The sequence below is a fragment of the Rattus norvegicus genome, chromosome 5 (genome assembly GCF_036323735.1).
Source record: "Rattus norvegicus strain BN/NHsdMcwi chromosome 5, GRCr8, whole genome shotgun sequence".
NCBI lineage: Eukaryota > Metazoa > Chordata > Mammalia > Rodentia > Muridae > Rattus > Rattus norvegicus.
The window spans coordinates 128,425,915-128,442,812 of record NC_086023.1 but is presented as its reverse complement, the minus strand read 5'-3'; the positions used below and the strand labels follow the sequence as shown (position 1 = coordinate 128,442,812).

At 40.8% G+C, this 16,898-nt stretch overlaps 1 protein-coding gene across 13 annotated transcripts in view; it reads right to left on the bottom strand.

Moving 5' to 3' along the window:
- Tut4 (terminal uridylyl transferase 4) overlaps positions 1 to 16,898 on the bottom strand; it is a 180,314-nt gene that overhangs the window by 92,476 nt on the left and 70,940 nt on the right. For 10 of the 13 annotated variants that reach the window (XM_063287722.1, XM_039109973.2, XM_039109972.2 and 7 more), the window contains exon 1: positions 10,378 to 12,357. The exons of 1 other annotated variant lie outside the window; for it this stretch is intronic. The gene's annotated coding sequence lies outside the window, so the exon portion shown is untranslated. Of the gene's footprint in view, positions 1 to 8,140; positions 8,250 to 10,377; positions 12,358 to 16,898 lie in introns of those variants that run through there. 2 more of the 13 variants (XM_063287718.1, NM_001107953.1) reach the window with 2 other exon arrangements.

Here is a 16,898-nt window from a genome sequence, read left to right as displayed (position 1 = left end):
CAACGAATGAACTCATTAATGAAATTAGGTATCCCATGATCCAACCACCACCTCTTACCATCAGCTAGGAAACAGGCCTTCAATAACACGAGTTTTTTCAAGTTTTTGGAATTATGAAAAATGCCACTGAGATTTCAAAGCAAAGTCAAAAAAAGCTAGGCAATGTATGTCAGGCTTAGTCACTGAAAGAAGCACCCGACAAGATAAAAAATCATGGAGCTGTTAGTGAAAGAAAGCTAATGCTCCAATGGAAACCCCAAAAAGTTAAGAGATGCCAGGACACACAAAGTGTCTGTCTGTTTGTCCTACCGGGTTTTTGGTCATGCTTTGGTCCTAAACTCTCCATGCTTTTTTTTCCCTTTTTACCTTTTGAAATGGAGGTATTTATCCTGCACTATCCGTACCTTGGAAGTTTCTAACTTATTTTTTTCACAAATGCTCACACATGAGTTTGCCTAGAATCTCAGAGAGTATGGACTTTTCCTTTTATAATGCTGAAAAAAATCTCAGGTCTTAAACAAGTTAAGCAAATACCCTACCACTGAGCTTCATCTCCAGACTTGAAATTGGATGTTTTTAATAGCATTGTTTCTTAGATGTATGAATTTTTATTTTATGTATAAGAGTGCTCTACGTCTATGTACGTGCACCACCTTTGTGTTTGATGCTACAGAAAAACAGAAGAGGGCATCAGATCCCTGGAACTAAAGTTACAGACCATACTGAGTCACTATTTTGATGCTAACAATTGAACCAGGTCCTGTGCAAGAAAACCAAATGATTTTAACTGCTGAGCCATCTCCCCAGGTCCCCAGACTTGGATTTTTAATGATGGAATACTTAAAACTTTAAGGATTGAAATAAATGAACATTTTAAATTTTAAGATAAATGTAAGCCTTTCTTGTTTGTTTTGGTTTTTTTGAGACAGAGTTTTCTTATGTGTCATGGAAACAGCTCTGCAGATCAGGCTGGCCTCAAACTTTAGAGATCCACCTGCCTCTGCCTCCCAAGTGCTGGGATTAAATGCCTGAAGGATATAATTTTTCCTAAACTGGGAACACAATGCTACAATTTGGATCTTAAACTTCCCCTAAAGGAATACTTGTTACTCCTTACCTTAGTGTTATTGGGAGGTAGTAGAAACAATTTTAAGGGGAAGAACCTAATGAGAAGTCTGCAAATCACTGATGATATGGTTCCTAAAGAACAGGTTAAGACACCAGCACATTTCTTCTTTTACTATGCACATTGCAGCACATACTACTGATATGGTGTACTATCTTTCAACAGGCTCAGAAGCAACAGATCAAGAACTGAAACTCTAAAACCGTGAACTAAAATAAAGTATCTCTCCTAAATTAACTATCTAGGCTATTTGTTCCAATACAGAGAAATGACTAACACTATATAAATGTAGCAATTTCACCAAAAAAGAAAATAAAAACCGGGGTTGGGGATTTAGCTCAGTGGTAGAGCGCTTGCCTAGGAAGCTCAAGGCCCTGGGTTCGGTCCCCAGCTCCGAAAAAAAGAACAAAAAAAAAAAAAAAATAAGCACTTAAGGAGATATATCTTATTTCTATGTGGCATTATTCACAAGAGCTAAAAAATGAACACAAGTGTCTACAGAGAAAGAAAATGCTTAACTACCTGTGTAATGGTATGTAATTCAGTTTAGAAAATAAAGTAAAATACTATTTTATATTCTTTTTTTCACTACATATGAAAGGAATTGTAAAGTACTTGTGGTTTGTGACTGGTTTATTTTATCTAGCTCAGCAGGTGAAGGTCCTTGCCACCAAGCATGATAACCTTGAATTCAAATCCTAGGACCCACATAATAGAGGGAGAGACACCCTCCATTTATCCTCCAAGTTATCCTCTGACCTCTACATACTAGGCATGTACAGGGTTCATACACATATACAACTCTAAATAAATGTTCTAAGAACAAGGAAATATGCCATAATATGGATTAACTTTGACCATTTTGTGCTAAATAAAATAAGCCAGTCACCAACCACAAAATAGTCAAAAAGGATAAAATGGTGTAGGAGAAAATGAAGTAATGACTAATGACTAAATACCATAAACTATTAACTTTACAAAAACTAGCCACTTTACATAAACTATTAAACTATTAATTTTACAAAACTTAAAATCTTTGAGTATTTTACTATAATCTCAAAAATTTTTAAACTGTACTGTTTACCCCAATTAAAAAAAAGGGGGGGGGGGGGATTGGGGATTTAGCTCAGTGGTAGGCCCTGGGTTCGGTCCCCAGCTCCGAAAAAAAGAAAAAAAAAAAGATAGCAGGAAGATGATGGTGGCACACACCTTTAATCCCAGCACTCAGGAGGCAGAAGCAGGGGATTCTGTGTGAGTTTGAGGCTAGCATGGTCTACAGAGCAAGTTCCAGTACAGCTAAGGCTATGCAAAGAAACCTTGTCTTAAAAAAACCAAAGAAAGAAAAGATTTGTAAATCACATATCTAAAAACAAAAGTTTAGTAGAGAGTTAATTAACAGCTGTTAATGAAACCTTTGTTGTTCCTACAAAGGACCCAGGTTCAATTCCTAGACCCCACAGAGTGGCTGATAATCCACTCTAACTCCAGCTTTAGGGGATCTAACGTGGCCTTCTGACCTCCAAAGGCTCCTGCATGACACTATAAAGTCTATAACCTGGGCTGGAAAGACAGCTTAGCTGTTAAGAGAACTTATATTTCTTCTAAAGAATCCAAGTTCAGTTCCCATCATCCATGTTAGAGAATGCCAACTCCAACTCCAAGAGATCCAACACCCTTTTCTAGATAGACAGGTCCACAAAATGCCCATATATACACAGACATACACACATAAACACACAAATAATAAAACATGTCTTTTTAAAAGTGAGTCTAGGGCTGGAGAGATAGCTCAGTGGTTAAGAGCACTGACTGCTCTTCCAGAGGTCCTGAGTTCAATTCCCAGCAACCACATGGTGGCTCGCAACCATCTGTAATGGGATCCGATGCCCTCTTCTGGTCTGTCTGAAGGCAGTGACAGTGTACTCACATACATACAATAAATAAATAAATCTTTAAAAAAAAAAGTGAGTTTATAGTAAAAGGTTTTAAAGCAGGGCACAATGTCCAGCACTCAGGACAGAGGCAGGAAGATAGCTATGAAATTAGGATGGTCTACAGAGTAAGCTCCAAGCTAGCAAAGGTTGAGTAGCAAGACCATCTTAAAAAAAAAAAAAAAAAAAAAAAAAAAGGGAAAGGAAAGGAAAGGAAAGGAAAGGAAAGGAAAGAAGAAGGGAAGAAGGAAGGCGTGAGCCCCAGTATCAAGTAACAATAAGGATGTAGGTAATCTGGTACCTCACACACAACATTGTTCCACTGCCTAGCCAATTTGGAAAAACAGCAGTTCCTAATAAAACTGAACACAAATATATCAAAACATTCAGAAAGATCACTCTTAACTGTACAGGCAAGAAAAACCACACTTACATTGATTTTTAAAATAAGAAAGAAAAAAAAACCTGGAAACCCCCAAAAACCCATCAAATGATGAATAGATAAAGACAATTTAAGGCATTTCAGAGACTGCAATACTACTTCATAAATAAGGATGAAGGTGCTGGTTACAGTATGGGTAAACCTAAAAAACATTAAGCTTAGTGGAACTAGACAGACACACATCACATGACTGCAGTTATAAAATGCCCAAAACAAGCAAAATCTCCAGAGGAAGTTTAGTGGTCACTGTACTGGATGGTTTTGTGTGTCAACCTGACAGGAGAAAAGGAGTCTCCTTTGAGGAAATGCCTCCATGAGATCCAGCTATAAGGTATTTTCTCAATTAGTGATCAAGTGAGAAGGGCCCCCCTGTGGGTGGTGCCATCCTTGGCTTGGTGGTCTTGGGTTCTATAAGAGAGCAAGCTGAGCAAGCTAGGGAAAACAAGCCACTAATAAGTAACATGGCTCCATGGCCTATGCAGGAGGCTCGGGCCTCCTGACCTGCTTGATTGAGTTCCAGTCCTGACTTTCTTTGGTGATGAACAGCAATGTGAATAAACCCTTTTCTCCCCAATTTGCTTCTTGGTCATGATGTTTTGTGCAATAGAAACCCTGACTAAGACAGTCATCAAAAGTATAAGAGGTTGAAATGGGAAGTAATTGTTAGTAAATTCTTTCTGGGATAATAAAAATACTAAGGAATTAAATGCTTGCAATGGTTACACAACCTTACAAGTACACTAAATTGTGTATACCACTAACCTGTGGTACTTTAAAAGATTTTTTTACGTGTGTGCGCACCCGTGTGTTTGTGTGTGTGTATGTGTGTGTGTGTGAGTGTGTATACACATGCCACATGAGTACAGGTACTGGAGGAGGCCAGAAGAGGGTACTGATTCCCACAAGTGTCCTCTAACCTGTACTATACACACACATGTAGGTATACATGTATACACACACACATAAATACATACATACATACATACATTCTCTCTCTCTCTCTCTCTCTCTCTCTCTCTCTCTCACACACACACACACACACACACACACACACACAAATTCTGAAAAAAATAAAAATAAAAGCTAGCCAGGCATCATGGTGGCACACACCTTTGAACCCAGCACCTGAAGGCATATGCCAGCCTGGTCTACATAGTAAACTCCAAGACTATATAAAAAGATCCTGTTTCAAAAAGGAAAGAAACACATAAATTTTAAAAATGGAAGCTATTGAGGGGGGAAAAAAGCCAGCAGTGGTGATATGTACCTTTAATCCTAGTACTCAGGAGGCAGAGGCTGGTGGATCTTAGTTCTAGGCCATCATGGTCTACAGAGTGAGTTCTAGGACAGCCAGGGCTACACAGAGAAACACTGTCTCAAAAACAACAACAACAACAACAAAAACAACAAAAAGATGTGGGGCTGAAGTGATAGCTCAATTCCCAGCATCTATGCCACAAGGCTTTTAACTGCCAATAACATGAGTTCCTAGGAATCAAAGCCCTCTTGTGGCCTCCTTGAGCAGTCACACTAATGTGCACAAACCCACAGATACATATACAATTAAAAACAAAGTAAAATTACTGGATATGGTGGAACATGAATTTAATCTAGAGGCGGAGACAAGAGGATCTCTGAATTTGAGGATAACCTCATACTAAAAGCCTGTCTAAAAAAAGTTTGGTTCGGTCCCCAGCTCCGAAAAAAAGAACCAAAAAAAAAAGTTTGATTTACCACTGAGTACTATAAATCTACACATGACTACTTAATAGTTAATGATTAGCTGATTTGAATAATCAAAATCATTTAAATTACAATGACTAAAAGATAAAATTAATTTTAATTATTCTGTATAATTCATGCTTTCTGTGCTTACAAAATATTTTTGATACCCTGTAACTATCCAGAATTCATATCATTTTGCACACTACATTTGACACTCATAGTGTACTGGTGAAGCACTCTAGGATAGTCTCAGATCAAATCCTGACTCTGTTGTAAACTAGATGTGATTTTGTACTTAACTATTCTAACATCCTTTCTTTAGTAGTAAATCAGAATAATATAAAAGACTACTGTATAGATTAAGTTAATTTTCTAAAATCTTTCGATAGTTATTTGTACATAGTACTATGAACTCTTACTCTATATCAAGTGTCAATTTAAAATTATTTTACTTGTGTAATTAAAAGAAAATATTTGCTTTTTCCTTCAGTGAAAGGAATTACTAAGGGCCTTACATGTGTTTTACACTGACTTCTCCATAGTTTCTTAAAATTATGTGTTTGTGTGTGTATTTGTGTGCACATGTACATGCATATAACCACAGCACAAGAATGGAACTCAGAGGACAACTTGCAGAAGTTGTTCTCCTTGCATCACATGGGTCCCAGGGATTCCTGTCAGAATCACCAGTAAACACGTTTACCCACTGAATCATCCTGCCAGCCTTCCCTAATTTGTTTTTAAGGTACAAGATGTTTTGTATAGAGTTGGTCTTTGTTCAATTTTATTGGTTTACAATAAGCTTGTATACATTTTCTTTTTTGAACTACATAAACAATTAAAAATAAAGTAAAACTACTGGGCATGCTAGTGCATGCACTTCATCCCAGAACTCTGAAGGCAGAGACAGATGATTTCTGAATTTGAGGACAGTCTACATAGTCTTAACAATGTCCTAACATACTGCTTTCTAGTATTCAACAAGAAAACTCTTAAGTTTATCCAAGTCAAAAGAATAAAAAACTTGGGCTGGAGAGATGGCTCAGTGGTTAAGAGCACTGACTGCTCTTCCAGAGGTCATGAGTTCAATTCCCAGCAACCACATGGTGGCTCACAACCATCTGTAATGAGATCTGGTGCCTTCTTCTGGCCTGCAGTCACATATGCAGGCAGAATGCTGTACATAAAAGAAAATAAATAAATCTTTAAAAAAAAAAAAAAAAGAATAAAAAACTTCCTTACAGGTCATAGAAGCTATTAGTAAGGAAGCCAAGTTGGAAAAACAAAAATATTGTACTACAAGACAGAAAACATTTCTAAGCACAGCTCAAAGCATTAATTACCTCACATGGTAAATTCAATTACAAGATTTAAAGCTTTTTTTTTTCAAAACATGTCTTAGTATAGAGTACAAATAGAAATGTTTGTTAAAGTAAATGGTTGAATAAATGAATAATCAACCTTAGGCAGTTTCCTCTTCTATAAAATTGAGAAAATATTCACTAGATCTGATAAGCAAGTGACATGTATATACTAGGAATAAAGACCTGCTTTGAAATCTGTCACTCCATGCTCTTCAGCAAATACCTCAACCTGTGAGTCACAAATTCCTCATTATAAAGTTTTCATAGGGTTTTAGGTAAAACAAATGAATGCAAAAAAAAGTCTTAGCACAGTGCCTGAAAAAAATAGTCTAATAAATTTTTCTCCTTCAATACACAGAATTGTGAGCATACAATGAAAAAAATTTATATGAAGATAATGTTGAAACTATTAATCAATGGAGAAATCTGAATTATTATTTGCATTAGGTACTTTTTCCTGTTTGGATGTTTGAAAAGTGGAGTACTTGGAAACATGCTGGTTTTTAAACTTCCTCCAAATATATGATCACCTACGATTCCAGACCTAAAACAATTTATTTAAAAGCATGTAAACTCTCCTAAGTCCTCTAACTTTTTCTTTTCTAATTTTTTTTAAGATTTATTCATTTATTATATATAAGTACACTGTAGCTGTCTTCAGACACACCAGAAGAGGGCATCGGATCTCTTTACAGATGGTTGTGAGCCACCATGTGGTTGCTGGGAATTGAACTCAGGACCTCTGGAAGAGTAGTCGGGTGCTCTTAACTGCTGAGCCATCTCTCCAGCCCCCTCTAATTTTTTTAACCTTTTTTTTTTTTCTTTTCTTTTTTTCGGAGCTGGGGACCGAACCCAGGGCCTTGTGCTTGCTAGGCAAGCGCTCTACCACTGAGCTAAATCCCCAACCCCCTCTAACTTTTTTTTAATCTGCATATCCTACTTTTGACAAACCACAAACCTGTTTTGGGTGTTATATTGGAGATTATACCTAGGACTTCACAAACACTAGACAAGTACTCTACTACTAAGCTATACCCTGAGTACTTTATAAAAAAGATTTATTATTTATTTATTGTATGTGAGTACACTGTTGCTCTCTTCAGACACACCAGAAGAGGGCATCAGATCCCATTACAGATGGTTATGAGCCACCATGTGGTTGGTCAAATTGAACTCAAGACCTCTGGAAGAGCTATCTCTCCAGCCCCTTATTTTATTGTTGCCATTGTTGTTTTAAGAACATCCTTCTAACTACAGACAACACCAATTTCTTAACACTATTGTATTAAAATATATGCAGTTTAATCTTGACAGAAACACAGTTCACTTAATTGCTACATTCAAATATTCACTTTTTGTTTGTTTGTGGGTTTTAGCAATTTTTTGTTTGTTTCTGAAACTAGATTTCACTATGCCTCCCTGGCAGGCCTAGAGCTCACTATGTAAACCAGTTTGTCCTCAAACCCACAGAGATCTACCTGCCTCTGCCTCCAGACACTGGGATTAAATCGTGTACCATCATACACAGCTAAAAATTGTGCTAAACACTTACAAGCATCAGTATTTGCAGGTTAAGTCTTGAATGTCTTGCTTCTCTGAAACCATATCTTTTCATGGTCAGTAAATTCAGTTGTTTTCTATCCTTGGATCCTGATTCGACTCTATAAAACACAATTTAGTCTGGTGGAGGTGACTCACCACTTTAATCTCAGCACCCAGGAGGCAGAAGAAGTTGGATTATTGTGAGTTCGAGGCCAGCAAGGGCTATAGACTGAGTTTCAGAACAGCCAAAGCTACACAGAGAAACCCTGTCTCAAAAAGCTCCCCCTCCCCAAAAGAAGACAACATAATAAACTTATGTATGTAAAAAAAAGTTCTCTATTTTTACTAAAATGGACATGCTATAAGAATAAAAATCACCTTTAAGTACTGTCCTATAAAATAAAAATATTAATAATTACAGTCTAAACTTAACATGCAACACACTATTGTTAAAGTGTTTTAAAGCCTAAACTTAACATGCAACACACTATTGTTAAATTAACCAAAGTCAGATGTAATTCTAGGTAAGTTAGAGTTTACAAATTTGAAGTTTATTATGTACATGTTAATAATACCTTGTTGACTGTACTAACAGCTTGGCCTAAGCCAATGAAGACTTTCTATGGTTAGATGTTCACAATACTTAAAACATGAAAATGTATTCACTTTCACTTCCACTTTTAGATTCTTTTAAGGAAGCTTTACAATTTTTTTTAACCATTTTCTACACTAGCCAAATAAAACTAAGCAAAGAAAAGGACATATCTAAGAGGTTTAGGTAACTTTCTTTTGTTTATAATGTTTTTAAAATAAAAAACAGCTTAAACTTATCTTCCTCAACAAAGATGTTTTTTAAGCCCTCTGTATAGTGTTTATAAAGGCATCGTAAAGCACACTGCATCCTAATAAGCTATCTTAAGGAAAGCTAAATAAAACAGTATTTCATAGTTTTACAAAGTTGTGGTTAATCAGTAGTAGGATGCAATGTACACCATGTTGCTAAGGGGATACACATGGACTCTGAGTAAAGAAAATGTTAAACACATACATACACAGTCGACATTTAAAACTTCCCACAATTCAACTTTTGGGAATGGCATTTTCCCTAAATTACCAGATTCACTTGGGATTATCTTTTATTCCTTTTAAAACAGAGTATGTTGTTTCACCAAGTGCTTCAAACACGTTCCTGCTACAAGGCATACTCAGGAGGGGGAGGGGATAAGTCTATAGATATAAAAGGTTATATGACCTCCGTGAGCTAATTATTAAATGCATTCCAATAATACACAATTCAAATTGCACTTCTAGACACTAAAATTAAAAAAGATCGCAGAAGGGCAAATGTTTAAGATATTACTTTTGTACCAAATGAAGAAACATGGTATACTGAAACTAAAATCTCACAGAAGGTACAAGATGCATCTGTTTTAAAGTTTGATGATCTTTTTTTAAAATGTTTAACCAACGTTAAGATAACAGTAATTAATCCCATTCAGGTACTGACTAGAAATCCCGCTGCTTCTTTGAGGTCTAACCACCTCATTCTTTTGTAATCCTGATATCAAAAGAATCAGAAACCACTTGCGGAGGCGGGCGACACACAGGGGAAGTGCTGTCTGTTTACAAATACGAATCTCACAGTTACCCACGTCAAAAGCGCGCATTACCACCATTCGACTGGGGGGCGGGGGACAGAGACGGCGGACGAGCAGGAAACGAAATCCACACAAACCTACCTCTGCTTTCTCCCTACAAGGACAAGCCCGGGGGGGGGGGGGCGGGTGGAGGGGGGACACGCTGTTTCTGTGTGTGTGTTTACAAGTGTGTATATATACATCTACACGGGGTGAAAGAAAAGGCACACAATACAGACACACATCCTGGATCTAAGCGAAGGCTAGACCAATCCCGTTAGCTCAGATCCTCCTACCCTGTCTACAACAGGTTTCGGTGGTCGGACGGGTGCCCCAGCTTTCTCTAAGGAGGTCGGCCCCCCAAAGCCCTCCTCAGGCCGCCCAGGCCGCCCTCTCTACTTCCCTCCTTCCCTTGGCTTTCCCCTGGGACCCTAGAAGCCTGTTCCAGCAAAGGAGGAAGTGCCAGGCCCCAAGGGGGCGGCGGAGACGCGCCCCAGCGGCCCCGCCACCTGCGAGGCGCCGCACCTGAAGGGACAAGCGGGGGCCTCCGGGCACGGTCGAGCACACCCCCTCGGCAGCCCGCGCAGCGCGGCGGCCCGAAGCTCCGTACCTGAGAAGCCCGCGAGCTACAGGCGCGCGCGACGCCTCCTCATCTCAGAGGCTCCGGCTCCCCCTCCGCCTCCCGCTGCCGCTGCCGCCCCCGTCGCCGCCGCCGCCGTCGTCGCCGCCGCCGATGGAGGCCAGGACACGACGAGCTCAGGACTCCACCGCCATGTCCGCCGCGCCGCGAACTGCATTGTGGGGGGGGGAAGGGACGGGGAGGGGGAGGAGGAGGGAGCGAGAGAAAGAGGAGGACCCGCTGAGGGGAGGGGGCTGAGGGAGAGTGGCGCCGGGAAGAGGGGGAGGGGAGTCAGCGACGCTCCCCTGACAGGGATCCCGGCGGGGATGGGAGGAGATAGCTCGGAGGCCCGGAGCAGAGCCTCCCAGGGCTGGGTTCGGGGGCTCCCTCTCCTTTAATTCTGGGGATCCCCCAAACACCCGTCAAACCTCGGCGGAGGAGGGGTAGACCCGTGGGGGAGGGGCTTCGCTCCGGGGCTCGTGGCGGTCGCCCGGAAACAATGGGGAGGGGATCGCGGTGGGAGGACGGCTCGCACACACCCGCGCTGAGGAGAGCGAGCGAGCGCGCGCGGGCTCTCGTCTGCGCCCGAGCTGGGGGCGGGCCCCCGAGGAGGGAAAGGGTCGGAGCTACCCGCGACTTGCTGGCTGTAGCGAGCCTGCAAGGAGAGGGTCTTGCGGTCCAGCACGCCGACGCCAGGGAGCGGCGCGAGGACGCCAGCAAGCTTAGGGTCGCGTGCGCTGTCGCGCCTCTCACGTCAGGCTCCCCGGCTGCGGGCGGCTCTACTGAGGCCCCCGGGCGGGAAAGGGGGCAGTTTGCCTAGCTGTTCCCCAGGGGGAGGTCGCAGAGGTGCAGGCTCTGGCTTGTCACTGTCCGATTGCCCACGCTTTTTTTGAACCCCCTCCAACCATCCCTGGCTTTGGAGCACTGTCAAGCTGCTAGCAGGAAAGAGCCCCCTACCCCTTCACCCTTGCAACCAGTCCAGCTTTGCATCACTTCAGGAATAACAAAGCAGAGAAATCTTGAGAAACATTTCAAAAACCATTTCTTTAGTTTCAGGTGGGCATAGAAACAACTACCACGAGTGGTTTCCCTCCTTCCTCCCTTTTTTTTTAATGTGTTAGGTTCCTCTCATTTACATTTACACTCATACAAGACTTGAAGGCTTTATTAGTTTATTTTAATAACTCCAAGCCTCGAGATTATTATTTGGCCAGTCTCCTATTTCACTCAGACCTGGAAAAATCACAGAACTGCAGTCGTTGAGTCTTTGATACTTACTAGGCAGAAAAAGTGTGTGACACTCTAAACGTGGGGGGTTTATAAAGGGAAGCAGCCGAATCTTAAATATTTACAAGATAATGACAAATTTTCTCATGACTCAGAGACCAGAGCTGCTAAGAGGCTACAGAGAGGCAATTGTCTCTGCATAGTTCATTGACTTCCCGCTACATCCCAGAACTGAACACCTCTTACATGATTCGTCCATCTAAATCCCAAAAGCTATTAAGCTTCCTGAGAAGGGACCGAGCACTGCCAACTTAACTACTAGGCATTGAGCTAAGACTTCATACACTTAAAAGCCTAATCTTCATAATGATCTTGTGACAATAGATACTTTAGTTTCCATTTGCAGAGGAGAAAATAAGATCTGAAAATGCACTTCCCCCTCTCTCTGACTCCAACAGATCTAGGAGCTGTGGGTAGAGGGTTGAGAATCAACCCTTCCAGCTTTGAGCAGTTATCACCTGGGTGACTTCAAACTATTAGAAATCCAGAGTTTTCTCATCTGAAACATTTTTAAATGTGTCCGTACTTCAGAGAGATAAGGCAAGGAACAGAAGAGGAAACGAAAGTGAAAACCTAGTGTGAGGTGTGGTGGATTACATCTGCATTCTGGAAGCTGGGGCAGGAAGATCACCAGCTCAAAGCCAGCATAACAAGATCTCTTTAAAAATAAAAAAAAAAATTTAAAAAGACCTTATCGTTTCCACAAGGACATGGTTTTTTGTTTGTTTTGACTCTTTCTTCTTTGCGGGGTTGGGAAGAGCGCAAAGGCAGAGGGCAGATATGAAGGGATGAGGAGAGGAGGAGTATTGAGGTGTATGATGTGAAGTTCACAAAGAATCAATAAAAAGCTTAAATAAATAGAAATAAATGACTTGTGTGGTAGAGCAAACCATTAGTCCCAGCAGGGGCTAGGAAGGCAGGGGTAGGTGGATCTTTTGAGTTTCGAGCCAATATGATAGGGAGTTCCAGGGCAGCCAGGGCTGCCAAGTAAGACCTTGTCTCAAAAACAAGGGCTTGAGCATACAGCAGTTCAGTGTAACAGTGCTTGCCTAACATGCAAAGGGATCTGAGTTGGGTCCTCAGTGCTGGAAAAAGAATAATGAAAACTTAAAGCTGATAGACACATTTAAAAGGATTACCAACGGGGCTGGGGATTTAGCTCAGTGGTAGAGCGCTTACCTAGGAAGCGCAAGGCCCTGGGTTCGGTCCCCAGCTCCGGAAAAAAAAGAACCAAAAAAAAAAAAAAAAAAAAAAAGGATTACCAACACACTCCTCACTAATATCAATGTCCTTGGACCAAATTCAACTGAACTCCTGATTACTTAGTATAAGCAAAACATAGTTCAGTGCCTAGACAAACTACACAGGCTGCTGTTCAGAAAGCTCACTGTTGAGCAAGGAAGGTAGTTTTGTTAACCTGTAGTCAATAGATCATATGAACAAAGAGTTAGGCAAACACAGGAGAGAATTTGATAAGTTCCACATGGAAGAGATAGGCCCTAGACCTTCAAGGATTACCTGTTTTGTGCCAAACACATGTTTACGATTCAGAAGACAGCATTTAGTCTAGAGTATGAAAATATTGAGTCTACGAGAAAGCTTCAGACAGATGAGAAAGTCCTGTGTCTCCAGATAACTCCCTTTTCCTATTTCTCAAGACCCAACTCTTACTTAGTTGTTGTTATTGCTTAAGACAGAATTTCTTGTAGCCTCCAGATAGCCATGTAGCTGAGGATGACCTTGAACTCACAAATCTTGGGATCACAAGCATGTACTCCCATACCCCTTTGTTCTTGTGTCCCTTACTAAATCTGGTCACACAAACATTCCACACTCTCCAATCTCTGAATCCCAATTATCTTACCTGTCTGACACCAATAGATTATAATCTTAAACACAAAGACTTTTATTTATATTGCAGAACCTACATATTTGTTGAGTTGAATGTTTGGGTCACCATACTCCTATTTATCATTACAGCTAAATAGTTCTGGTATTCTGACAGGAAGAATGAGGAAATACAGGGTTTAACTACTGCCAACATTCATAAATATATCACAGACAGGGCCAGAATGCCAGTCCTATGTTCTTTGCTTTGAACTACAGATTACTGAAAAAAATTACAAATATCTGACTGCTCTGTGAAAATATTGAGAGAACCTCTCTGTAATACTTTCAGAAACAGCCCCGTGGCTGTAGTTACGGTTTTAAATGTAAACTTCCCTACTACTAGATATTCCAGGAACTCTACTTCACCCTAAAAGGTGAAAATTTCTTGCAGCTAAAGTTTGATTCCATCCTGCAAAATGAGAAATGCAATTACCTAATGCACCAATACTTCTGTTATCTTTTTAGCTAATAGAACTATATTATTCAGCTCTTGTTAATAAAATGACATACCAGAAGTAGCTCACTTCTGTAAGAAAGAGGTTTAGGGTTTGGAGTGGAGTTCAATATCAGACTGCTTGCCTAGTATGCTCAAAGTCCCGGTGTTTACTCTCTATCTCTGGGGGAGGGGGTTACTTGGCTCACAGTTTTCAGGTTCAAAGTTCAAGATCTGATGATGGTTTAGGCCTCTGATGAGAGTGGGACATGGTGCCACATCGTGGCAGGAAATTATATAAGAGAGCAGGCTTTCCTAGCTCCACCCAGGACTGGGGCTAGGCTCAGGCATTCGTAACAGCCCTAGCAGGAAAACCCTACCTTCAGTGCTACTAATCTTTCACTAGGCCCAACCTTTTTTTCAAATAAATGTCTTGGGGGACAAAGCTCAGTCTGCCCGTGTGTATGCTTACGTTCAGAGGCCAGAGAAGGACACTGAAAGTCTCCCTCAATCTCTCTATTCTATTTTTTCGAGAAAGGGTCTCTCACTGAACCTGGCTGGCCAGTGAGCTCCCAGGCTCTATCTCTCTACTCCTTAATGCTAGAGTCACTTTGAGGCCTTGCCTGCCTTGCAGATGGCTCTTGGAAATTTGAACTCATTCCCCTGGCTTTCACAGGAAGCACTCTGACCTGCTGAACCTACTCTCTCCTCCGCAATGGTTACATCTGCTATTATATGGCCTAACCAGGAGCAAAGTTTCTAAATTTGTGAACCACTGAAGGACAACCAAATCCTACCCAGAGCAAAAACATATTAAAATAAAATAAACCCAAATAGTGAACATAGTTTGGTGAGAAAGTGAAATCAAAGCAAGAAAGATAAACCTAAAGATAAGTCTGTCCAAATAAAGATCTCCTGGTTGATCATAAAGACCCATGTATGCAGTGAGAGGAGAGAGACCCTCTGACCCTCACACACTCACTGTGACAGTCATGTCTCTCACACACACAACACACACACGAGCACACACATGCATGCAGGTGTTAAAAAAATCTTTTAAGAATACATCACACCGGGGTTGGGGATTTAGCTCAGCGGTAGAGCACTTGCCTAGCAAGCGCAAGGCCCCGGGTTCGGTCCCCAGCTCCAAAAAAAAGAAAAAAAAATACATCACACCAATACGGTGGTCCTAAACCATGTCTTCTGTTTTATAATCCCAGCACACAGTCCCGAAATGTAAGAAGTTCCCAGAACTTGTTGACCTGTAAGTTATCTATAATCAAGAAAATATCTTCAAAGTTTAAAATAAAATGTGTTTAATTATACTAAGACCATAATGAAACCAAAGCTCAGAGCAGGGGTGTGTGTGCATAACTGTGATAGATGACTTTGCCTACCATGCACAAGGCCCTGGGTTAGAGCTTCATTATCAATGGGGACCAGAGGGATGTTCCTGAAGTATGTCTGCTCACCTACACTACGGTGGAAAGGACTATTTGTCTTTGGCTCTTTGCATTCCTAAAATTAAACAAGATAAAGTATATAAAACAAATGTTTCATTCTAAACTTTTTTCTTAATCCTCTTCTCAAACTTGAGAGTATTGCCTGTCTCTGTTTGGATTTCTTGTGCCCTTAGACTCCCATTAGCACATGGATACCCTTACTACCCATTGATTCATCTTAGTTTGTCCAGAGGACTCTATGTTTGGAACTTAAAAACAAAAACAGGGGCTGGGGATTTAGCTCAGTGGTAGAGCGCTTACCTAGGAAGTGCAAGGCCCTGGGTTCGGTCCCCAGCTCCGAAAAAAAGAACCAAAAAAAAACCAAAAAAAAACACAAAAACAATAATACACTCTTTCACTTATTTAAAGTATTGAAAGTCTTTTTTTTTCCAAAATGGCTTTTTTTTTCCTCAAAAACAATTAAGTGGCCTTCTAGATGGCTGATCCAGTACAGGTGCCTGCTGCCTCATCTGACTACCTGGGTTTGATTCCTGAACACACAATAGAAGGAGAGAACAGACTTCTACAAGTTACTCTTTGACCTCTACGCTCACTGTGGCATCCTCACTCCATGCTGTGTGTGCGTGTGCGTGTATGCATGCAGCACACACACACACACACACACACACACACACACACACAGTCTCTCTCTCATAAGGAAAAAAAGATGATCTTAAAAAGACATTAGTATTATGGTTCTATGGACCTAATCTAGAACCACACCATAAGGGCTAAAATAAAAATCATTTTCTTTAGGGGGCTTGAGAGACGACTCAACAGTTAAGAGCATGTGTTGTTCTCCGAAAGGACCTGAGTTTGATTCCCAGCACTCATATGGTGATGCAAAATCATGTGTAACTCCAGTTCCAAGAGATCCAACATCCTCTCCTGATGTCTTGGGGCACCAAACACATATGCACTGAACATAAATACATGCAGGCAAAACACTCATTGAGAAAATAAAACAAATAAATCTTTTTAAAATATGTTTTGTTTTTATTTTTGGCTTTTTAAGACAGGAGCTCATTAAGCTCTGGCTATTCTGGAACTCACTCCATAGACCAGACTGGCCTCAAACCCACAGAGATCCATCCCCCTGGGATTAAAGTTGTACACCACTGCACACAGCCTAGAAAGCATAATTTTCCTTTTAAAAGAGTTTTTAGGAACTGAGAAGATGGCCCAGTAGTTAAGAGAGCATGCATACTGCTTTTGAAAAGTTCTGAGTTCAGTTTCCAACACCCACATAGGGAGATTTACAATTACCTATAACTGCAGCTGCAGGGAATTGAACTCCACAAGCACTTGCATTTCTGTGTGCATATTGGCACTCTACACACAAACATATACAGAATTAAAAATAACTTAGAAAATTTACCTGGGTGATGGTGATACATGCC